This window comes from Neodiprion virginianus, chromosome 6, assembly GCF_021901495.1.
Source record: "Neodiprion virginianus isolate iyNeoVirg1 chromosome 6, iyNeoVirg1.1, whole genome shotgun sequence".
Lineage (NCBI taxonomy): Eukaryota > Metazoa > Arthropoda > Insecta > Hymenoptera > Diprionidae > Neodiprion > Neodiprion virginianus.
The window spans coordinates 10335429-10355303 of NC_060882.1; the positions used below are offsets into that span (position 1 = coordinate 10335429).

General features: G+C 44.2%; 1 long non-coding RNA gene across 1 annotated transcript in view; it reads left to right on the forward strand.

The window, feature by feature from the left end:
• Positions 1 to 19207, forward strand: part of LOC124307672 (uncharacterized) — a 67799-nt gene extending 48592 nt beyond the window's left edge. Inside the window, exon 4 of the long non-coding RNA XR_006908852.1 lies at positions 19133 to 19207. This is a non-coding gene — a long non-coding RNA (uncharacterized LOC124307672). The remainder of the gene's footprint in view (positions 1 to 19132) is intronic.
• The last annotated feature ends 668 nt before the right edge of the window (positions 19208 to 19875 follow it).

A 19875-nucleotide genomic window follows, 5' to 3' on the forward strand; every position in this document is an offset into this window, starting at 1 on the left:
TTTCGTCTTCAATATTGGAGCCAAAACTTCAATTCCCGAATGTTGAGGTCAGTTCGTAGTAACTCAACCTCAAAAACCTGGGCTCTTGCAATTCCGAGTCGAAGTAAGTGAGAAATGTATACCTGTGCCCGAAATCGGTGACCAAAACTAAGGTTGTCGTATCGTCCTCATCTTCCTCAATAAATATCCCACGCTCGGGTTACAGAACGAACCCTGTACAAAAGGTCGAAGGTCAATCCGAACACCTTGGGTTTTTAGACGCTTACGATAAACGGAGGAGTCGGTAATTTCTGCCGATGATTGGCGGCATCAGGGTAGGAAAGGCTTTCGGGGAAGCGTTAAGTGTGTATCCGCGTAGGTACCTGTAGCGTGTAATATTACATATACAGGTATACACCACCGTGTGTAGTGCGGTAACGAAGACATAACAATTGTACAACATAATAGGAGAATGGAAGACAGTCCCAAGGGATAGTAACGCCCGAAGACCCCGCGATGCGATAGCGCGTTTGCTCGGGCGACAATATAACTTGAAAATGGTAGCTTCACAAGCTCCCGCTCCGGCTCTCCGCCTCCAAGCAGCCGCCTCCGCGACTCCCGTTATCATTTCTTAGCCTCTATCGCCTGCCTGGTTATTACTGTCCCCCTGGGGCTACGCCGCGGACTCTTAGATAAGCCACCCAGCGCGAGAAGGTGTATTGTCTATTTCACCTTCCTTCCCGCTTGATCACCCTCTTCCTCGGATGTATAGAATTGTTTGAGAATTGCTCGAAGGTATGCACGCCAGGATTACTTGCGAAAACTGCCGATGTGTAGGTATAATTTATATCTATGTACGATAGAAATTAGGCGCATGTATCCCGGGGTCGAGACCGTGAATACATCCGTTATTATTTTTTGTCGATCGATTTCGGGGTGATCAATAACTGTTGGATGGGGTAGGGAAAATAGGGACAAGAAGAATAGGGACGCATGTTGTGTGATAAATCGGACAGACGAGGAAAGTACAAATTCCCGGTTTACTTTTCGCTCAATTACAACCGTCCGCAGAGTCTCTGCTCTATATAAAAGCATATCCCGATCATCTTATGTGTCCTTCGAATATTGGTTGCAGTTTCTGTTCAACGGAGTTATTCGAGGAGTGCTATTATTTATACGAATATTTCAAAAATTGTTCCCCAAAAGCTATAATTATACGTATTCAGCCAATTGAGTGAGGGGATGAATTCAGTACTCGTAATTCAATTTGCTAATTTTTAGATCAAATCCGTGCATGAGCGATATTTTCTCATCTTTCCATCGTATCCATTTTCATCGTTCAATGACACAACGTGATGAAAATTTTCTGCCTTGGCTCGTTTGCTTCTTGTATTCTTCTCATTATCGCAAACGGAGTCCAGAATTGCTACTTTGTCTAGTCGAACGGTGAAACCGATGTACAGAATAGAGAAGGTGACACCTTTACCGGTCTTAGATTATCTTGTTCAAGTTTACACAAACAATGTAGGTATCTAGACGAAGCTGCTTTGAACCTCAATTTTCTCTGTAACGAAGCTAATTATTACGCATATCTCGTGGAGACGCGCACGTAACTTTGATGAGTTGTTATTTCCAAAGAAACGTGTAAAACTATCAAACGCCAATATTCTTGCCAAATTCAGCCCTGAGTGTTTCTTCAACGTTGAATTTATTATCAGAACTTACCAGACATTTCGCGCCAAGATATTTGAGTTTGTATGGAACATTCAATAAATTTTCTAACCAGGAGTTTCCCTTTCTCTAAATTTGATGCTGCAACTTCCTATACCGTTTCTCTAAACCAGCAGGTAATTGTTCACATCTACGCTCGCATACGACCGTACTTTTGACGCTAAAATTTGCATCCTCTTCGACTTTTACCCGCACGTTACGAAGAATACAGCGCTTAGACGTTTGAAATAACACGCAGGTGCATACTTATAAAAGGGTTAAACGTGCACCACTTGTTCCCTCGCCTTGCAAGCGCGAAACGATGGCGACGTTGGCTGACTGATGACGTCATTACTGTCAGACTTAATGAAAATTTCCTGAAAGTTACCGTTCGCGAGGTGCGCGGCACGGCGCGGGAGAAGAGGCCAGGAAAGCAAAATTTTACGAGAATTTCCGAGACTAATTTCTCTGGCGCTTTGCACGACGCCACCGAGCATCGTTAATTTCTGACGTTAATTACTAAACCTGAAGTTTCTAGAAATTTCCTGCTTCCCAACATCCACCTCCGCGATCCCACCCCCGGCCCCCCGTCTTGCCCCTCATCTTCATGCAGCCCCTCGGCACGCCTCGCCGCGCCGTTGCCTGCAGCCTCTCGGATTTCTGATATGAAGATTAAACATAATTTATTCAGGAAACTCAGGGGACGGTTCTTAACGAGTTGCCCATGAAAATCTCTCGCAGGCTTCTTCCTAGGTTTGTTCATTTCTGAATCCATTCTTTGTTCGTTGTTCGTTTCGTTATGTTCAGTTTTCATCGTATCGGCATTTTATGCCTTTGATTTTTCTTTTCTTTTTGTTTTTGTCGTACATGCTTGGTCTGATGCCATTACTATTGAATAGCAAAATTGCGATTTTATGCCTTTGATTTTTCTTTTCTTTTTGTTTTTGTCGTACATGCTTGGTCTGATGCCATTACCATTGAATAGCAAAATTGCGATGAACGAGTGTGTGAACCAGAACTGTAATTATTTTAATTCGTTATTTCGTTAAAGAAATATCTGGTGGAACGAATTTTTTTCAACGAATCCGCTTATTCCGATGTCTACAAGTTATGTTCCGGAAGAAATTTTACAGGGTTGAAAAAATGTTGGTAAATTAAATTTGAATGTGGCAGAAAAGTTTGAGACACAACGTCGAATCGCGGGCATAATGTGTCGACACGCAACGTATGCGTGAGAATCAGAATAAGCATGGAGAGTAAAAAAAAAAAAAAAAAAAAAAAGAAAGAAAGTTGAAAACGGAGTGACAATCGCGATTCGTTAACGATTATGAAAGTCTCTGCAGAGGGATAAGGCGCGAGATGCACGCTTCGGTACGGGTCAAAATCCCCTCTTGGCTGGTGTTTAGTTTTCCGCCATCTTTGGCGCTGTGGGGGTCTGGGGGTGGCGGCGGTTGGGTCTAGATGAGGAAGGGCAGGCGGGCGCTAGGCAGAAAAGGAGGAAGGGAGGAAGGGTAGCCTGAGGTGGGGGAGCCGGTTGAGAGACTTTACTTACTTACACACCCCCAACCTCAACCCACCCCGGCGAGGAGCAGATACGAGTGCGATAAGTGGGACAAGGACAAGGCTAGGTATTTCACTAGCGCGCGCGCAAAAGGCCCGGTAACGATTTTCTGCTCCTTCGAAGGAATATGAAAGGTGATATTTGCGCGAACGTGTGCGACGGTTCTGCGGGGCGGTGGCGGGATAAAGGGGGGTCGGGGCGTAAATACGGCTCGGGTGGGATTTACCGGATGAAGGGGAAAACCTTCTTTGGCGCCTAGGCCTCTGAGGCTGGGAGAACGGTCTTTGATGTCATCTGCTGAATATCTAATTTTCTCGAAGCCGGTTGCCACGTACTCGACAAAAATCCACTCTCTCCAATCCTCGTCACTTTGTATGAAAATGAAAAAGACCGATTGTTTTTTGCTTGAAATGCCCGAACTTGGCGTGTTAATAGCTCAACTTGAGCAAAAACCAAAACAGAAGAGACCGCGATGCTTTCTGCATTTTTCAATGAGACGACGAGAAAAAATACCCTTCACCGCAGACAAATGATGTGGGTATGAATTCACTGATATGGAAATGTAATTTGATGTTTCGTAAAGTATATAATGTATGCGTGCGTAGGAGGAACCGTGTTGAGTGATGTTAATGCGTTGGTAGAACGATGGGATGTATGATTGAACTCGTGGGATCAAAGAGAGGAGGAGATTGTTGGAGTAAAGGCGGAAATTTTGATCGATCGGTAGGCGAAGGGTGACGAGAAGTAGGAGGAGGAGGAGGAGGTGGTGGTGGAATACGGTGGCGGAATATAAAACAGTTGTTTAAGGGCTCGTTGTCGAGGTCTCCTTTTCCTGGTAACGGGGTCGGTTAATTTGAGACGCCCTGCACCTCACCTATAACATCATCTTGGTCCCTCGCGCATTGGAGGAGGCGAGGAGGCCTTCTCGTTCCCGGTTGGAGACTTAGAGTTGGTAATTAAATACAAGGAACCTCGAGTCGCGTTGCCTCGCGCCTAGAATACAGAGAGGGTTGTATTTAATTCTAGAGTTCATTCGATTTACTTCAACTTGGATTAGGTGCTTTCAAACTACGGAGAATGCCTCGCTCGCTGAATAACTGGTGATTCGGGGGTAGCTCAAGCTTTTGTTTCCTAAATTGAAGTCTCGGCTAGCTTTGTACGCTCCCGCGATAACGCGCCAAATTCCGAATGAGAAAAAACGATACGGAACGAATAAGACTAACCAAAAATCCCGCCCTTATCTCTCTACCTTTTTCCTAGAATTCTTTACAATCTTCACATCCAATTTAGCAGAATTTCAGAAAAAGCTCTCTCGCGCTTCGCAAGAATATAAGTTCGTTAATTAGCCACCGTAAACTTTTCACATCCGACCATTTCATACAAAAATTACCCGCGACACGGGAACGTTGATAGAAACTTGACGAATTCGCCTGCCACATATTTTGCTAACGATAAGTCTTATTAATCCTTGAAGTCGGGTGTGGTTTAGCCATTCTGGAATTTTTTTTTCTGCCGATTCTCTCCAACTTCGTTTTCTCGACACGTTATCTAATGACCAAGCAATTGCATTATTGGAACGTCTCAGTTAATGCATTAATTTTGGAGCTTCGTAATCGTCAACAGCCTAGTTTGGTCTTTAAAAAGTTCACCTCCAACTACTCGTGAATATGCTGGGAAAGATGTACTTTGTCATATTGCCAGGATCCCTTCCAGCTACTATATCGGATACTGAAGAGCCCGATGCGATCCTAGGCAGTTCCTTGAACCTGTAGGACACGGTCAATTTCAAACTCCTATAACATCGAGTCAACGCGTCTTGATGGAAGTTCGAGGAGGATAGTATACGGGTTGATGAGCGCCTGATTACCTTTTCTCGTCGTTGTTGCACCTTCGTCCTCTAAATTTTCTATTTACCGAGCACCGCGACGAGCGTACACACCACGGCACCCATGCTATTATTGGCAATAACAGCGTTACTCTCTCTCGTTCCATCCCTCATCTCTCTCTCTCTCTCTCTCTCTCTCTCTCTCCCTCTCTCTGTGTCTACCGGCGAAACTCGATTCTCATGCAGCTAGGCCGAGGGAACAACGAGGCGCCATACACTGCAGAGAAGAGAAGAGAGGCCAGGTTGGCACCCTCCAGGCTTGCCTCCACATTTTGCTTGTGCTGCCGCGTTGCAGAAGACGAAATTTCAGCCTCACACAGGGGCCCTTAATCCATCGGGGCCCAAATAAACGGGCCCAGGACCCACGCCACCTCGTAATCGAAACCTGGTCACAGCTGTTCGGCCTTCATTCGATGCATAAGACCCATCCAACGAAGTGTCGTGCACGATGATTGCTTGTCAAAGGCAGTAGACATGTAAACCTGCAGGATTTCGACAGTTGCTCGTATTCATCGGTCACTCCGTCGTCTCTTTCTAGGCTCTCTTTCGACGCCCCGTTCGCGTCCATCTTTCTCTGAAACATGGAAAGAAATTCACTGGTGGGTACGGCCTTAGTCTTCTCGCCTTAAGCCCACATGAGACAATTATTTCTATAAGGTAAGATGAATTTGAGCCCCGCGAGTAATTTCGAGCAGCATCCCGCGACACTCTACATCCCTAATCTCGTTCTAAAATCTAATTCCACCAACAATTTCTAAGCTGGTCCATTAAAATTCTAAGCACAGAGTCTCGCTCGAGGGGTGGCTGGAGTCGCTGCCGGGGTGGGCTAGGGGTTGAAACAATAAGAACGCCGCCGTGGCAGCCCCACCCTGACTCTCGTGCCGCGTCGTGTAAGAACGCGGTAAAAGCTCGCCGGAGCTTTCATTGGCTGAGCTTACCGAGCGACGGAGAAAGATACGTGCTTCGCAAATAGCAAAACAGTACCAGGAATACCCGCACACATTCAGCCTCCCCCGGGAACCATGCTGAACCCAGTTCTCGCGCTCTCCTGTCTTATCGTATACCTATGGCCAGCGTTTTTCCTTCTCGATTGCTCAAAAACTGCCCCCGCCCAACGATCCCGTGCTTCGGTCGTTTATGCATTTACAAACCGTTTATTTCTTAAAAAACAGATCCTGTCCCACGTATAAAATTCTTGCACGCTCTTGCTATGGGAAAACATATTTTTCTTTATTCACCACCCTCGATCACGGCTTGCACGAAATTTTTTCGAGAAGAAACGCCACGGCGTCTCAAAGGATGAAGCAGGGGTGAAAATTCATGACACGTGGGGTTCATATTTGGTTAAGAAAATTTGTAGGCCTGGTCTGAGTCGCAGGGGCGCCGCTATTATAATTATTGCCATCCCTGTCCCTACTAAAATCTCAGCAACCCTCCTCCTCCTCCTCCCCTCCCCCTCCCCCCCTCCGGCTTTCCTTTCCTCGCCTCTTCCCTAGCGCTGCCCCCCCCCCTTCCCCCCCCGGCAACTCCCACGTGCACCTTACCGCCCGAGGGGGTGGAAACGGAGTGCGAGAGCCTCGGTGCTGTTTGAGTTTGAAATTACGAAGCGAGAGAATTTATATGCTGGTGCCGCCTGTTCTTGCGCACCGTTCCTGAAGTTTCATTTATTTAAGGCATCTCTCCTCCTCGGTCCTCATCCTACCAGTTCTGTTTCTCCGAAGGGGAGCGACTCCTCCTCGCGAGCTAGCTCCGGGCTCAAGAAGAACCTGCCGGCGAAATCTACGTGTGGAAAGATAGAACGTACTTGCTGGAACACCGCGGGGAGAAACTGGAAATACCGGGGTTTAAGTATACGGTCTTAACTCTTAAGTCTGAGTAAAGCAAGGCTGGAGGCAATCAACCGAGCTTCCAGGACAAAATATGCTCCTCGTTTCCTTGCCGGAAAAGCAAAGAGTTTGCGCATTGCTTTGCCGAAAAGGCACGTGTCTTCGTACTAAACGAACAAAACAAAACTAAATCAATTATTTTCCGCTGCGGTGTAAAAAAGTTGGAATTATTTCAAGATCATTTGACGCTGGCAAATATCGGTGTTTACTTGTATTTCTTGCCCGTGTTTTTTCTCTTCCGTTTCTATCTTCGTCGGCTGTAACAACTTTCATTTTAATTAAAGCGACGGAATTCGAATGACACGTTGTAAATTCCACGAAGGTGATTTTCCGCAGATACCTTTCTTCGAACGACGCCCCGTCACACGGTGAAACAATATCGTGTAATACATAGGCCGTAGGCCTAGGGTAGGTGTACAGTTTCACCCCGCGCGCGCACTCAAAATACTTACGACATCCTCTTACGCCCTCGTATTTTCTCTCACACCGAGAGCCCCGCTAGATACCCTCTCTTATATTCCCACCGCTCAAAACACTCTCCTCCGACTTTCCCTCCCCCGCATCCTTTTCCTCCCCCCTCCCGGCGGCCTCAGTTTTCCGCCCCATCCTGTCGCCCGCCGAACACCCGACTCTCAACCGGAGTCGCTAGCTTTTGTCTCTGCATTGATTTCTGGGGCCAACTTCGCTTCGTTACCGGCGTCGTCGTTAAATTATAATCGCGAAACACCAGCCTAAAGTTGAAGACAAAGGATCGCGGCTGCGATGTGCGGGGGTTCGGGGCCCCAACTTTGGGACGTGACTGCTTGATGGCTCGATTTATTTCCACGGCGACGACGATTGGCCAAAACTGAAATTCAACTTTGCACGATCATCGCTCTCGACGCGTCGAGCTTCCGTCAAACTTTTACCATGCACCGAACTTTCAATCGCCCGGCAATTTTCCCTAACATTTACGGGGAGAAGTTCTCCCGGATTTGATCGGAACTCGTAATTTTTTCTCCAATCTCATTCGCACAATTCGTTGAAATCATTCGATCGCGATCGTTGCGTAATACGATAGTTTAAAGTTGAAAAATGTTGAAAGCTACGCAGTTATTGAACGGCGAGATGAGCCAAGCTGTTCGGTTCTTCTCGTTTGTTTGCTCAGTCTGAGCCGCAGAATCCGTTATGTATACACATTTACTCGTACACACATGTTTATAACCCGTGCACACTGCAGGGATGAATGTGACGCTAAGTATTCGTGGCTGGCGTATTAAGAAATCTCGGTGGCCGTTTGGACGGCGGCCAAAATTCCGTGCAAATTAAAATACCGCCCGAAACGGGCGGCTGTATAAGGTTCAGAGGATAGTAAGTTAGAGGCCTGTTGCCGGATTTCCACGACGTAACACCGCGCGTGAACGCGCGATCATCTCGATGATTAATCGCCCGATGAATATCGTGACGAATGCATAGCTGTCTGAAATTTTGTCGAAAGATTTTAGCGCCAAAATTATTGCGGATTATTATTGGTAGCGCAAGGCGATGCAAATATAAGCTGTAACAACCCCATCGCAACGTCTCAAGGGATCGGTACAGTCAACGTCGACGTTCTGTTATGTTTGACAAACCTCTCCGTGTCCACTGTCGGGAGGTAAAATCCACCCAAAATAAACTTTGTATTAAACCCCTGACGAATATTGCTGCCATGCAGAAATAATTTTTCATATGCTTATACGCAACTCCCGAAGACGAAACAATTTCTGCGATTTTTTCTTTCCTCGTAACGTTCTGCTTTTCAACAGCGCGATAAAATTATGTCACGTGTGACGTTTTGATCCGCTGCCAACACGTTAAGCGTGGTAAATGTGAAACCGAGAAGTCGTCAACCCTTGTTGTATCAATTTACGTATAACTTTGCCGAAGAATGGTCTTTTGCGAAAAAATAAACACTCTATCGATTCAACGTTAAAAAAATAATGCGAGCTTCGATCAATTCGATCATAAAGTATCCTGTACGGAGTAATTCCTTATAATACGAATGAACAATTAGGTACCGGACTACGTACGACCCTCAGCATACAGACTATGGAACAGACATCAGAGGCGTGGTAAGAAGTCCTATCGTGAAATCAATTCGAAGGTAAGACGTACGTACAACTCATACCCTGCGCATACAGATACGGCTTCGTGTCTACACAGTCAGACACACACACGTGCCTACGTACGTACAGCCTGAGCAGACGCGATGAGCACAAAGTCGACGCTCCAGGACCTTTCATTTGTAAACGAAATTACAGAATAAGGTTGAGAGAGCGAGCTCAGAGGACGAAGCAGGGCCGGCGGTGGGTGAGGAGGGAGGGAGGGAGGAAGAGTGGGGGGGGGGGGGGGGTGGGTTAGGAAAATGAGGGGGTCGCGGGGGTTTTGCGCGAGGAAGAAGCTGGGGTAGTGGGTGGGTGGGTGGGGGGGGGGGAGGCTGCTCCGAAGCAAACGGCTCAAAGGAAATTAAGGCGCATTCACTCCTGCAGACTTGCGAACGCCACGAGCAACTCCTGCCGAGTATGAAGAAGAAGAAGAGAAGAGAGAGGAAGGGGAGAGGAGAGAGAGAAATATTATCACCTAGCTCGGCATGATGTACCAAGGTAGGCGCGTTTCGCACGTCGAAAGACGATTCGTGGAACCTTGCTGGAACTTTGGAATTATTTCGTCGTGTCAATGAGCGTACCTATGTGTCATGGGTGTGTGTGTATATATGTGTATATACATACGTCGCGTGTATATCCTGTCTCTGTGTGTATTGTGAGAATTAGGCGGACCGAAGCTCGTCTGCAACAATGATCTCGTAACTCGTTGTCACTGAGAGCGCACACCGCAAATTCGCGATATATTGCACGTTCGGAAATTCCATACTAGTAAAAATAGGGGAAAATCTGAAGAGCGAAGAGGAATTGGATAAATTTTAATAATTTTTTTCACCGCTCTGTCTCTCTTTATCTTGGATATTTTTACGAGCTTTCGAACCCAACCGATACCCCGGCCACGAAGTGCGCGTATAGAACATTTACGGAGTTTTTTTATGGGGATATCCTTTTCGCGATACTAATCAGAATTCATCCCTTGGCGGAGGCTTGCAGTTGTCGTAAAGCGTGTGTACCTGTGTGCATATAATACACCTTATACGTTCAATCGTAATTTGTTAATCCCAACAACCGCGCGCATCTTAATATTCAAAACGTTACATGCCCGATACATGTGCAATACACATTGCATGCGCGTGTCACGTACATGCGTGTGCGTGTTTGTGTGTGTCTACGTCGTTCGAACGCGTTTCGGGTAAGAATGGCCCTGCATTTCGCATCATCCGACTTTGCGACGCACCATTGAAGTTTCAAACACCATTTCTCCCTGCGCGTTTTACATCCCTTATTTTACTAAGGCTCGGGGGGAGATCGTGGTGGGGGCGGTAAGACGGGGGTGGCAACATGGCCGCGTTGCCGGGACTCCGCCCTCAAGTAGCTCTTCACAGGGGAGAGAAATTCTATAAAACCTAACAAACTATACTTGACTACACGGGCGTGGGTGCATCCGCGTTTCACCTCGCGAATCAATCGTTACTCACCAGACTTTCGCATCGCAATTCGCAAGTATTTTTCATTTTTTAAGAACTTGTCGCCACTTCCATCCTCACCTCTACGCTCGATAATGATGTACACAAAAATTGTTCACAGTATAAAGTTTCTATAACTTTTTTTTTAACACATTTTATTTGTACTGCTAGAAACGAAATTATTCTTATCTTTTTTAATTAAACTTATTGCGATCGTTTAGTTCGGTCACACAAATATTTATAAAAGGACGCGAATATTTATCAGACATGCGAATTTGAGAAAAAACTTATCTTATGAATCGACGAATTATCATTATTCAATCGTTATCGCATTCTTACCTGCTTGACGCAGTTTGTAAGATTCCACTGCAGTGACACTTACATGTGATTGGAAACAGACTAGATTGACCCAACAAGCGCAAACTAAATTCTCCGACTGACCACTTCGAGTCCAAAGTCCGTAGCTGGGTGTCCATCCCACCCCTCGTATCCCCCCACGGCAAATCAACCCCTGCGAGTAACAAGAATGACCGGAACTCCGATGTGGGAAAGAAAACCAGTTTATGGACAAGACAGAGTCCTGAGGAAAGATGGACAATCGCACCGAAGGGTCACTTCGACTCCTGAATTTGAAATCAAACCTGTTCTAGGTCAGTCGACGACGCGCTGACCCTTTTTCTTCGACGCGCTGACGATCACTGTGGGAAATATTTCTGTAGGAGCTAAGACGCTGAAACCTTACGCATTGTCATTGCCCGATTACACGGTTTGACAAAAAAAAATAATTTCCCGTTGAGCTTATATTTAAATAAATAAATTTTGATTCTATGCATCGAATAATAACCAAATCATTCATTTTTTAATTATAAAGTTTGCTTTCGTCTTTCTTACGTTGATAGATAAGACGAGAAGTTCTTGGTTGGTGGCGATGACGAAAAACTTCGAGACTTATTTATCAGCGTAAAAAATACAAAAGCGAACTTTATAAGTAATATATGAAGATTTTGGTTATCATTCGATGTACAGAAACAAAATTTATTTATTCAAACATACACCCGAAAAAAAAACATAGAATTTATTTCTGTTTAGCTGTGATTAATTATTATTTTTAGAATGAAAGTGATTTAAATGCGGAACTAAAGTTTGTACGATTGTTATCTACAATAAATGTTTGAAAAAATAGGTCATTTTTCTTAAAATCCAAAATATCGTTCTGATTTCTACAACAGCAAACTTTAGCTATTAAAATTATTTTTTTTTTTATCAGTTATGTGGAAGAAATGAAAATTTGACATCTGGAATCCCAGATCAAAAATTTTTTTTGTACCGATGTTATAAAAAATACAATCGTAATGTGTAAGCAAATCTAACAAATAGATCAAAAATCATATTGTATATTATGGCCGAGGCAGTTGTACCGCAATTTCGACGTTCTTTGAGAATCGCCGTTTTATTCATCTGAACTTAAGCCTGCGAGCGAATTCAAATTTTGTAACGATAGGTTCGGCGATCCTGCGAACGCTTGCCGCAGAACGTGCATTGTACCGCGGCGTCCAGTTAGACCAGTTTTCAAATATTTCGGACAGGACAATGTTGCTGGTTCTCTTTGCGGCAGCAGATGCGGGGACCGACTGTCTCCATACAAATTCGTTCGTTCAAAAGGTGAAATTTACTTTTTGATTCAAACGTCCCTCGCATAAAGAATTTATTATACCCCGCGACCATTCGTATAACCCGCATACCCGTGTAGCCTCGACTTTTGCTCGTCTTTTCCGAATGTTTTGAATTTCTTTATTTTTCACTGCCTACATATGCATTCGCTCTCGGAACCGGGAGGACGAGAAATAAAAAGCTCAGAAACTCCGAAAGCCCCAAAACGCGTCCGCGCCTGCAGCCTGCAGTCACAATGTTCGATGTGGTCAGTTGGCCTTTAATAAGCAATTACTTAACGTTTCATTAGGCGACGTGTATAAGATTTCATCGCACAATGAAAATAAAAGAGTTCCCGGCATTGTGCGAGGTATTCGAGCCCCAAGGCGTTGCCGGCACCCCTCTGTCCACTCTTGGAACTCTGAATGACCACTGGTCACTCACTCGCCGAAGGGACGAATTATAACGTGCATGATTCCCAGTCCAGACAACAGGATAAGGAAAGAATTCTGCACCTCTTTGTCCGATCACGCAAAACGTGTTTAATTTCAATTTCCCAAGTGTAACGGCGGAATAATATTTTCGTAAACTTGAAGACGCTCCTCGGTCATTTGAAAATAATAAAAAACATACCTTCTTTCTTCACGTTTTTGGTCGGACGCGAGGAGCTGTTTTGATAAATCACTTTGGACCACCCTGTATAAGTGAAGTTCTCCCTCGGCTGCCCTTGATTCTCTTCAACCCCAGTCCTGTTCCCCCGAGACTGGACACTGGTCAAGCCGGATGGATCGGTCTCGAATAAAATGCGAGAAAAAAAAAAAAAAACCAACGAATATCCAGTTTTTTCATTCGAACAATCGAGCATTATATCTAACGGTTGGGTTTATTTTTCCTTCTACGAAAATCTACGTGCGGTGAACTTCGTGGAACAGAAGTGCGTACACGCGGTGCCCGGTTTAGTTTTTGTTTTGTTTTTTGTTTTTTTTTTTTTTTCGAAAAAAAGAAAGAAAAAGAAAAAGTGAAAAACAAATTTTCCCTCCATTCTTTTGCCAAAGTTTCCGCATCTCGTATGAATTTCCAATTTAAACTTGTAACACGTTTCGGAGTTACTTAGTGGCTGCATCCTGCATAGACTTGTATGAGGAGTATATGTGGTGGCGTAGGTGCAGACGGAGATTGTGGTGGTTGAGGGTGTTGAGAGGGGATGGAAAAAGGGGGGTTTAGGGGGGGAATGCCGATAGGGCGTGGAAGGAGACGAACTAGCACCCACACTGACGGCGCATGCGGATGCCTCTCGGTGTATAAGTAAAGTTTGTTCGCAACTTATAATAGGGACGCTTCCATCGCGAGAAGGATTGAGGTCGGGTTACCCGTACCAGACGAACTTGTAGCGTAATAGAACGGGCAGGTGCAATCTAGGTACGCGAAGCCTCGCTCTCGCAATTCTTGTACGGACACTTGTTTCCCACCTTATCGTACATAAACCGTTGTCTTTACGTGTCAAAGCCGAGGAGAAGTCGATTCACGGTTTGTAAACTACCGAGAGGAATTTGAACGGAAACGAATTCCTTAATCCTAGTTTTGCAAAATTCGTGATTTCAAACACCAGGGAAATGATTGTCCCGTGGAAGCAAACTTTTATCGTAGAATAATCCAAACGATCTGTCATTTTTTAGAAGCTAATTATTAGGTATGATTACACAAAGCTGAAGGTGTTTGACTTTTCGTGCTGACGTAGTTTTCTTTCTTACGTTTATCACAAATGAAAACTTTTCCTCAAGGTCTATTCTATTCCGCAAATAGATAGTTTATTTCTTGAGGTGGATAATCGAATAGAGTTTCATTTGACTGTAGAACACTGTTTACAGTTTATAACCGTGATTAAATTTTTCTTTTAGTAAATTTCTCTCCTTGCTCTATCTACCTTTCGCGGTAAACTTTTTCACCAGAATAAAAAAAAGTCATTTAACATTTTCATCAAAAATGATTTTCTTCAGTCACGCGGGAAGATTGATTTCCTGAAGGTAGCATTCCAAAAGTTCAACCAAGTTTGTTCGCACTTTCAACCGTCAACACCGTTATAAGATCTCACAGAAGTTAGTAAATCATCCATACATAAATAAATAAGACGCAAAAACGTGTCTACTCGTGACTTCTATAAATTTCTGGATCACCTCGCGAGGGAATTTTCAATAATTCTCTTACAGTCTACTTTTCGCTGCGTTTTATAATTACACTAATACACACGCCATCGTTTTTCATTAGCAGCTGAGCTCTTTTTCGGCAGGTAAATATTTCAGGTGAAACTGCACCAAGTATTTAACCCCGAAGTGTAATACCGGCTTTAGGTTTTATCTGCACGAAATTATCTGAAGAAGGCGCCGCCTCAAATGGGCCCTCGGCAACTAGGCCCAACCCTTAATTAATCTGGGCCCAGCCCAGTCGGAAGGGCCCGCCGAACTACGAGGGGCGAGGCGGATCCTTCCGAAGCTGGAGGGCGGCCAGGTTGAACAGACGGGGAACCGAAACATTACCGCTTCCGGAAGCAGTAATTGTAATATTACCGAAGGAAAATTACCCGCGGTGAATGCGTCAGGAAGCCATAAGCTTAATTATGATCGAGATAACGGGGGCCGGGAAGGAGGTGTGGAAGAAATTTACATCCTTTCTCTAATCCTCGAATTAGCGATAATAAGTGATCGACTATTCGCATCACTCGTATTATGTAATTTTGGAATGGGAATTATAACCGCGAGTTACGCGATAGTTGTGTAATTTAATCTGTAGATATACGAAGCGCGGCCAGTTTTTCCTTCAAAGAACCAAGCTACGATTGCCGTCTGCAGTTAATTGTTTTATACACGCGGATAGCAGCGCTCCTCGCTCGCCATCGCTGACAGGATTGACGGTTAATTTGAATCGAGGTTTCAGGATTCCCGAGCTTACCTATTTACGGAGGATTTATTCTGAAACAATTAACCGTTCCTTTGTCCATTGTTTACTTGTGTTATTGTACACCGATACTATAATTACATTCATCTTGGACATTATATGCATATATTTATATACGTATATACCCGTCCATTGTAATTAATTTAATGCGTAGCGGGATATGTATAATGGCAAATAAGTCATAATGATGCTTTGAAATTCAAGGTAGTTTCGAATGTTGAATAATGTATCGATTTTCAATTTCGTACTTAATACAATCACTCTAGCTTAAAATTATATTCTCCCGAACCAGTAAACGGGTACGTATATGGGACATTCGATGTCAAATTTGCAACCCATGTACCTCATCCCCATCGATTTTGCTAATTTTTTATTATGCTGTCACAACCGACCCAAAAGGGTCTCGGAATTTTTTTTTAGATTTTTTTAGCTACCAGTGAAATTTAAAGAAAATGTATAACCAATTCCGCAAACGTTATTTTTTTAAATCTGAAAGATTTCACTCTGGAAAAAAATTCCGAGAGCTCTCGGGTTGGTTGTAACATCATACTAAAAATTATCATAATCAATGGGGGTGAGGTACATGGATTACAAATTTGACGTGGAATGTCCCATATATATACCTATATACATCCGTACATCAGGGTGGTTAAAAAGTTTTTTTTCTTTCTTACCTCCTGAAATGTGATTATTTGACGGAAGAAAGATCCTCCCGAACGATGAGCTCTTCTGGCTCAAATCTAATAGATCACTCGTTTCATTTTTATTTCTCATTTATGTGACATGGAGAATTTATTCTATTTGTTACAAGTCAAAAGACTCGTAAAATATTCAATATTTCTTAAGATCATGCATATTACATACTTCAAGCTTATTCTTCAAGATTTTCAAACCTCTATAGTTAAGCATTGTTATCATTATTAGAACGCACGTTACAGTCATTTGAAATTGACCGATTTCTTCTTTTGCGGTAAAATCGGTGTGTTCTAATGATGCCAACTATTTTGACTTTAAACGAAAAAGTGAAATTTTCCAAATGTTTGAACAAATCGAAAATAACAATAAAAAAGCTATCTGTTCCGAGAGGATGTTTTTTCATTAAAACACCAACATTTGCGACAAAAAAAAGTGTTATTTCTAACCACCCTGTGCTGTAATTGTTTTGTCATCCGAGACAACTTGACAGGTAAACACAAAGTACAGAAGTTAATTTTGATCTCATCAGCTCTGAAATGTTCTCATATTTTCACATTTTATTGCTAGATATTGTCGGGCAATTCAATATTCGTTAAACCAACGTATTTTACCGTGTTATACTTCGATCCCCGCGGCGTTAGAATTCCGATTTTCTTTGCCTATACAAAGTATGCTAGTAAAGTGAATATCAGATGCCACCCGTTTCCCGTATTTTATGGTCTTCGGCATCGCGAAATACAATGTAAGAATTTCGTTTTTAGTGCTCGTTAAAGTCGGACGCGTATTACGAGATAAAAATAATTATCGGGCAAACCGCTCGTAAAGCAGAAGCGAAAAGTTTAACGGCGACCTAAGTGGAAAGAGAACGAGCAAGAGTCAGTCTTTTAGATCGCCGAAGATAAACGGAATGCCGTCGACGTGTGACGCGAGCTTAATCCTGTAATTTGCATTTCCCTCATGCTGCCTCTTCTGCACTCGCGATAACTGTTATCTTTATTTTTCACCTTAACGAGCTTCTCTTTATTTTCCCTATTTTCTCCCCGTTTTCCGTTCCGCCAACGAGCTTTTGACGGGCACACCAAACACAGTGGCTGATCGTATGTTAACGTTCCACTTCCCTGCAACTCCGGCAGCTGCACCCGTGGTTTCGTTTCGTTTTTCCAGTATCATCGTCTCCCCCCGATCAACGAATCTCAATCGAATGTGTTCTGTAATCGAACACTACGTGCCGTTCGCCGCAGCACAATCACGCGGTCGTAATATGCCTTCAGCGTCACGCCGGGTGTCCAATTAGTGATTGACTTATTACAGTAGCACGCTGCATATCGACCGCATTGAAAAAATGAGAACATTGTTTCATTGAGCAGGAGAAGGCTCATTGTCCCCGGACCGCAAGCCTCGCGATGTTTGTCATGGTGATTTACAGCTCGGGGGCAAAATGAGTTTTTTATACGCACGTTCGACTTTGGGACTTTGTCTTTGGCCATTCGACCGCCTATTTTACGCTACCGAGAGATATATTAAGGGGGCGTCCTCGTCGATTTCGATGTTGACGAATACAACTCCGACATCAAAGTCCGCGTATCTCAAACGCGAAAAGGGGCTTAACGGCCACGTTCTATACGCGATCCTGGACAAAAACACTCCGATAGATTTTCATTCGACGAAGAAGTAAAAAAAAATGGCAAGACATCGACGAATTTATTTCGCAGAGCCCGTACCTTTTCTTTATTTCTGTCTCAAATGAGAATGTGTCGGAGTGTTTTTGTTCCGAATTGACTCGGGCACCGACTCGATTCCTCTCTTTCCTCCGGAATGCTATCCTGCAAATCCGGTATTTCGACCCGCCCTTTCCTCTTCGCGTTCACACAATGCATATTTCGCGATAATTGTATGCAATTGACGGTGTGATCGACGTGCTTCGTGCATTATGTATAAGCCGCGTAACGACGTTACGGTATTATACGTATGATCGGCGTCATTCGATCACGCACATCATTCGCCGTGCCTCTGATCGCGTCTAAGGAATTGCTGATACGAATTTGCCGGACGGATTTCTTTTCGACGGTAACAATTCACTGCAGATGCTGCAGGGTCGGCCTTGTTAGGCGCAACGCGGCATCGATTTTCTACCCGACTACGGGCTTTATTCACCCTCTCGCAGATGGCGCTCGATGAGAATTCCAGCTGCCCTCGCGGGGTTCAAAAGTCTCGCCCTTTTCTCGCCAGGCGGCGCCGGCGCTGGACGCGGATAAAAAAAAAAAAAAAAGAAGCGGGTAACAGTGGCTCTCTTTTTATGCACCCCTATCCCCTCGTTTCTTTTTTTCTACCCTCGCTCGATTAGTCACACCGGGAAAGCGCCCGGAGTCCTGCACTCGATCCTTGTGCTTCGGTTCATCTTTGTCTTGATTGCGCGGCTCAGGTGTAACGGCGGAATTTGTAAATCAAACTATGGTCTTGGTTAAGAAGGGATAATTTTTTCGCACGCACTTTATTGTTGAATCAAGGAGTCGATCTCGACCTTGCGCGAGGAGTTGGAAAACTTTTTCTATCTGTTTTGGACTTGATCGAGGATGTATAGGTATACACGGGCATTCCTTAATTCCGGAGGAGGCCCGCGGGCTGAAAATTTTCACCCCGAAATAATTTAGGACCCTCTCATCCACCCCAACCCCTAGGTGAATTCTTCCATCCGCGCGTCGCTTCCAGAATTATTAAAATCCAGATTGAGATGATCCTGAAATTCTTGCTCCGGGGCACGAAACAAATGAAGATCACGCAGTTTTAGCCCCGCGATGCAGCACTTGCGCCCTTACCGGGCCAACTTTGTCATTAATTGACGTCAACGGGATTCGGAAGGGGTTCTCGGCGTCGCCGATCCGCGAAAGAAGTTGCCCGCTACGAAAAATTAAACGGAAACCCAGGGGAGAACAATTCGTTTCAATCCCGTTCCGTTCTACCTCCTTGTAGGCGTGCCCGCTGTTGTTTATTTTTGGTTTTTATCCCCCCCCCCCATTCCTTCGGTACGAGCCATTAATCAGCGCGTTGTAATAAAACCTGTTCCTGATCTCGTCGAGAGTTGAGAAATTGAGCAAATATTAAAGCGATCACGGAATAAACAAGAATATTTCATACGTACAAAGCCGCGATACAAATTGTGAATATTCATTCTAAACTTTGGGTGGAAAAATTTTCTATATTACAAATTACATTCACGTTTTATGCAGTTATAAAACGCTTCTTACTGCCGCTGGCTCTCGCAATGTTTAATAATTACAACGGTCGAAGCAACGGTGCTGGGATGGTAAAGGGTGGGGCATGGGGCCTATGGAGCGAGTAAGGAAGGCGGCAGCAGCCGCGATGAGGCGGGGAGGCTGGAGGGAGAAGGAGGGTGAGGAGGGGAGAGGTGGAGGTGGAGGAGGAGGAGGAGGAGGAGGAGGAGGAGGAGGGACTGAAGATCGCACTGTAACGGGGCAAAGAAGGAAAAAGGGGACGAAAGAGGTAAAATAAATTGAAAGCAAAATTGTACTCGCGGAAGAAAATGGAATTATTTCACGACGATGGTGTTTCTTCCTCCCTTCTTGCAGGCCAAGGGAACGGAGAAAAAGACGCCGGATCGCCCGAGATGAATTCACCGGCAAAACTCAGTCCTTAAGTTATATTATATCCGCGATAAAACTAAAAACAACGTTTCGAGCTCTACGATGTATATATAAATTATTTATCGTGGAATCGGCAAAAAATAATTTATGTGCGATTTTATTGGCGAAAGGATGACGTCTTGTTTTTTTATTCTTTTTTATTTTTGCAGTTACTGTTTCCTCTAAGAATTATAAAAATGTATAAATCAATACTGAATTAGCTTGTATGTCAGTCTGGTAAGACCTTGATTTTGAAGAAATTAAAGATAACGGCGGCAAATTATAACTACCATTTGTTTTTTTTTTTTTTTTTTAACAAGAATTGCAAG